Below are 6000 nucleotides of genomic sequence, written 5' to 3'. Positions count from 1 at the left end.
ATAAAACACCTATTGATGGCTTAAGGTTTGGAGTTAGGAACAATAGCTTTGTTACAATACATTATATACCCTTTTGAAGAGACTGCAGAAATAAATAATGTATTTGCATTTCATTTGTTAGAATTATACATCAGTAAAGAAGAATGAACTTCGTTTACATACCATAATCACTTCCTGATAATCAAAGTATTGCATTTACATTTCTGGTTTTTTTCACAAATAGCTAAAAAAAAAAAACAGCAGTAACTCAATCTGAGAAAGTGAAACCCTGACATCTTCAAGGCACACAGAAGAATATGGGATTATGTGTTCTCTTAATTACATCCACACATACAAACATTAATTGTGGTGTTGTTTAAGAACAAATCCAAATCAGGTAATTTTCAGTAGCACAAACATCAATAGATATGAAATTTTCCAAGTATTATATATCTATGAAGCATCACTCCCATAATTCACTTTGTCATATGCAAATCAGCCTTCAGAACATTAGAAAACTTGTATTTTATAGACTGTAATTTAATTGTATTCTCTTAAAATAGTTCAGCAAATGAAATATTATGAAGATGCTTTTGAGAATTAATCAGAAAATGTAAATTACTTAACAAATACATCAATCATTCGGAAAGTGTGAATGGACAGTAGTTAGTCATGCTGCTTCTATGCTGCAAGAAACTGAATTTGAGTCCAACCCAGTCAATCCTTCCATACAATTTTTATGTTATGACCACATTCACATGGTCTTTCTCCAAGTACTTCAGCTTCCTCACACATTATGAAGATGGTACTAAGGTGCTTCAATGAAGCACTGAGTTAAGGGTCTGAATTCTTGTGTCAATGTGATATTTTAGTTTTTCTTATTTTTTACACATTTGCAAAAAAATCCTAAAATGCTATTTTTGCTTTGTCATTTTGGGATATTAAGTATTGTTGATAAGAGGAAAAAAGAATTAAAATGATTTTAGCATAAAGCTGCAATGTAAAAAAGTGAGTAAAAATCGAAGGGGTCTGAATACTTAAGGCACTATACATTGGTCCACTGTGAGGCAGTGTCATTGTGAATGCATATGCCCTGTCATAGACTGACATCCCACCCAGGCTTGAATTCTACCTTGTGCCCGAGTTTCTTAGGACATGCCCCAGCCCCCTATAACACTGTCAGAGAAAAAGGGAATATCAGAACTTTGATCAAGTGCCATTAACAGCATGAACCATCATGTGGCACTTTATTATGCAAACATAATAAAAAACTACAGCTTTGGCACAGGTCGAAACAAGAATGAACTTGTGTACCTTTGATAGTCTGTTGTTAGCACTAATGTGCTGTCACAAAGTTATTACTTAAAGTTGGCTGACATTGCTGCTCCAATATATAGCAAAAGTTACAAGTAGAAGCATGAATCAAGAATGCAGTATTGACATATTACAAGGATCATGAAAAAGATCAACTATAACATGAAAAGTGAGAATAATACACTGAGAAAACAGAGAAATCAATCAAAGCAAACAAAAAAAGTTGTGTAAATATTGTATTTTCCTTTATACAGAACCACCCCAAGACGCTTTACAGGTACAGAGCTATATTAGATAATGTAAGCCATATTACTAAATGAATATTCTCCTAGTATTTTGGAACCAATCATTTGGCACAGGGAAGATGGACCCAAGGATTTATTTGTTGTCTTACCAGTTTAATCAGGGTAAGCAGAATTGCCAGGTACCATGGGAGGCTGGTGTGGACAGCTGCATATTATGCTTTATGGAAGGTCCTGGAGATGACAGTAAGCTATTGTAATTGATATGCCTGCTGATATGTAATATGATTCTTATGTTAGTACAAATCAGAACTCAAGTCACCACATTTTAAACTGGTTGTAGCTTTGGGATACTTCATGAAGGCCACTTTCACCCTAGCTTCTTCTAAAGTGGTCACTTTTGAGCCTGAGTTATATTTTGATTAAAGTCACTGTGACTTCCTCATTTTAAATGAGACTCCTTGTTAGCTTGTCATCCTAAGTGTGAAAATGTTCTTGACATGCTAAATGAAAGTAATGTACATTGAAGTACTTGTCACCCAATGCAGCATGTCATATGGTGTCCATACCAATCATGTGTATGAATTTTTTACATTTCTTCCATTGAAAAGAATTAGCGAATTTGCAAACTCATACATCTTAAAATGGAGAAAGGTTCTGTGCGACTTCTAACAGGAATGAGATTACTGTTTCAATTTTACTTTTGAGAGCAGTTAGTTGCATGAACTTGTACATTTTCCTCTTTAACTTGTCTGACAGCCACTCGTGCTCAATACAAATGAATAAAATGGCAGGCAGTATGTGTGCACAAACAGTTTACACCACTCAACCCTTCTGCTACTTTAGGTAAGTCAACTAACAAAAATATACAAAAGTCACTTCTCTGGAAATAAAAGGAAGGGAAAAGCAATTGTGTAAGCATATGTAAGACTGATTTAACAATATTATCTGCAGATTATTGTAAAGATCCTGAAGCTAAATGGTGTTTGAACTAATTAATAACACATGAAAGGTACAGCTGCCCTAACTGATATAAACAGAGGGCAGATTTAAAAATGGACTGTGACATTGGGAGAATGGAGGCTTCAGTGGCTTAAGCCCCTCTGGCGCACAGCTACAGAGCTTTCAGTCCCAGATATACCCGAACAATCATGGCAAGCCACTGATCTTTTTGCTCATTATGAACCATTCGTAATCCATCATACAATAAATCAGTTCCTTTCCAAGTGATCCATCCATCCATCATCCAACTCGCTATACAGTATCCCAACTACAGGGTCACAGGGGTCTGCTGGAGCCAATCCCAGCCAACACAGGGCACAAGGCAGGAAACAAACCCCAGGCAGGGCACCAGCCCACTGCAGGGTGCGCACACACACATCCCAAGCACACAGTAAGGACAACTGAGAATTGGCAATGCAAAGCGAACCAGGATCTCCTAACTGCGAGGCACTGCGCCACCGTGCCGCCCTTTCCAAGTGATTGTTATTAAAATAAATGTTTAACATATTACTGTTTTAACTAATATTAATAGCTAGATGGGGAACTTATTTCTATTCCTTGTCTCCTTTCTTAAGTTATTGTTGATTTTATGGTAGCATTGGTCATTTTACAGTAATAGACATTTTTCAGTTGCTAATTATTGAATACTACTCTGGATTCTACACAGACCTTCCACCATTAACACACATTAATCAATTAATTGGTCTCTACTGTGTATGACATCTACTGAGCCAAAACAATCCCACATGTACTCCATGTTTAACACCATTGTAAAGTGCTGTTGAAATGTACGCATTTAATGTAGTCTACATGCACATATAATTGCATTATATTATCGCTATTACTTTTAAATATGACTGTTACAAAACGTTTTAAATAAATAAAAATGTTATAAGCGACTATTGGATGAAGTAAACAAAAATGTGAAATGCTCCAATTTTCGTATCATTTAACTTGGTAGCTGAACACACCTGAAAGGTACGCCATTAGCACATTGTCTAACTTGTAATTAATCATAAGCCATATTTGTTTGGTATTTACAAAATAGATCTAAAACGTTTTTCTTCTTTTTTTCAGTTGTACGGTAGGGTTACAGTAAAAAAATCTAGAACTTTTTTTTTAAGACTCCTTTCAAACTGTCGTTCTTTAGAGAAAGTTGTATCATACAGTATTTTGGCTATAACGTCGCTTTCTCATTTACCACACGTTGGAAAAATGGAAGTAACATGGCACCCTTTGACAAACAATGTAAATCAAGATATCATTTCCGTTTCTATCTTTTAATTACTCCAAAACAAATCCCTCCAAATGTCTGCAAAATAACAGATAAACACGCTCAGCCGAAACCAAAGCCTTCTGGGAGACGCACCTCGCGCCTGCGCATTAATAACATGACATCATCATTATTTTGTCCTCAATAATCATGGCCGCATGTAGAGACTACGCAAGTAATTGACGACGTATTATTGATGGCGGTTGCGGAAGTAGGTGAAACAGTGGCGGCAAAATGAAGTTTAAGTAAAGGTACGATGCTGTTCCTTCATATTAACATGACATCTTTATTAACGTACATGATAAATGGGGATATCTGGATATTCTTAAGTATTAGTAGTGTTAACATGTACATACACTGTTTTGCCCTGCGTTATATAGTAAGTACGATAAGCTCAGCTTTTAATATCATTTGTGACAGTGTTTTTCATTTTAACTGCACGTCAGCAAATGTTATTACTTTAGTATTTTTAAGTTGACTGTTCGGTACAGGTCCCAGATTGTTTATCGGCCTCGAAGAAGACAATGATTTGCTTTTGTATAAGAGCGAGTGTATGCTATTGTAGGTTTACAAACATAAAGTCGAACTGGTTGCCTCAGATATCAGTTTTAATGGTCCAGACGAGATGTCATGGGGAGACCGTAGAAGACTGCTGGTGTGTGTGGCCTAACTCGTCTCAACATTTAATTCTGATTGTTTGAGCTAGATACCCTGAACGAAGTAACTCCTGTAAGCGTATTATTTTTCATAAATGGACTGTTTCTTTAGGATGGTTTTGTAACATTTGTGTGGTAAAGACTAGCGGAATGTTTCAGCGCCTTTAACTGACGTTTTGCTTCCTAAAACATCTCATAAATTAGTGGTATGAATAATATGTGTTAATTAGTATTCGTAATGTATACTGGTGCCAGTTAGTGACAAATGACCAGACTTTTAACAAGGAGGTCATCTGGGTAATAGATAAATAAGAGCAAATGTCTGGTGAACAAAGACCAACTGATATCAAATGTATTCAGTGATGTTTGCAATTTATTCTGTTAATAACAAACAATTTGTCCTGTGTCCAAGTCTTCTTGGTAGTGCGAAGCTGAATAAATATAACCCTGTGACCTTAAAACAATACAGGGACCTTACAAAGACAAAGTTTTGTGTTCAAGGCAAGAGAAGAAGAGTATTTCAGCATGTGATTGCCAGAATCATGCTTGTCATTTATATGTAAAAAAAAAAAAAAAAAGTTCCAACACACATGGATAGGCTTTCATTGTAGGCCTTTTTATCCTATTATAAAGATTGGGTTTGTATTTGTTTAACTTGTATATGGTAAGAGAACAGTCTTTTAATACAGTTTCTTACACAGTCCAGATAATGGAATTGAGTTTTGGATTCATTCCCTGTTTGTATTCTACAGTATTCATATACAGTTCACAGTCACACGTCTCCTTTGTTATGCATACAGGATATTGTGTGAGGAAATTGCAGAATTGTCAGTGCTAACAGCTGTATCATGCAAAAACTGAGGCAAATATCAAACACAGTGACTGTTTGACTTTGTACACTGGTGATGAAATTAGCTGCTCCATTTATTAATATCATAATAAAATGTGTGTAATGTTTCAATGCTTCGAAGAACAAAGTAAATTCTCCTGGTAATCAGAAATGCATTGCAGAGACAAACACTTATAGCAATATGGGCAAAACAGTATACTGAATGTGAATCTACAGAATCTACAGACTCTACATTTCTCAGTTGTTTGGTTATTAATGGCAAGCTAATGTTCATGAGTATAACCCCTGAAATGTGAAGAAGGTTTTGAAAACACAGACAAGTATATCATGTATAATATTTGAATGCTACATTGGCAGATATAATACAGTCTCACAGGTACAGTTTATTGATTTCAAGTAACAGCAGTCTATTTTTCTAATTCTGCATTGTAGACATGCTAAACAGTAACAAAGTATGATCATCCTTGTATGATACTTTGAAAACAGTACAACAAAAACGTGTTTTGTTTTTGAAAGAGTCTTTTGAATGATAGACTAATGTAAAACAGAGAAATATGATTTCACACTGGGAGCTTTGGAAGATATAAAAAATGGGTAGACAATTAAAGCCCACATTTGAAATTTAAATTACTTTGATTCATGTGTTAATATCACTATCAGTTTATAATGCAAATTAAATCTTAC

General features: G+C 35.2%; 1 protein-coding gene across 3 annotated transcripts in view; it reads left to right on the top strand.

Moving 5' to 3' along the window:
* The first annotated feature begins 3938 nt into the window (after positions 1-3938).
* polk (polymerase (DNA directed) kappa) overlaps positions 3939-6000 on the top strand; it is a 100327-nt gene continuing 98265 nt past the window's right edge. For all 3 annotated transcript variants that reach the window (XM_039758421.1, XM_039758420.1, XM_039758419.1), the window contains exon 1: positions 3939-4061. The gene's annotated coding sequence lies outside the window, so the exon portion shown is untranslated. The remainder of the gene's footprint in view (positions 4062-6000) is intronic.

The sequence above is a fragment of the Polypterus senegalus genome, chromosome 7 (genome assembly GCF_016835505.1).
Source record: "Polypterus senegalus isolate Bchr_013 chromosome 7, ASM1683550v1, whole genome shotgun sequence".
NCBI lineage: Eukaryota > Metazoa > Chordata > Cladistia > Polypteriformes > Polypteridae > Polypterus > Polypterus senegalus.
Note: the sequence above shows the minus strand (reverse complement) of the source record. Positions and strands in the feature narration are given on the sequence as shown.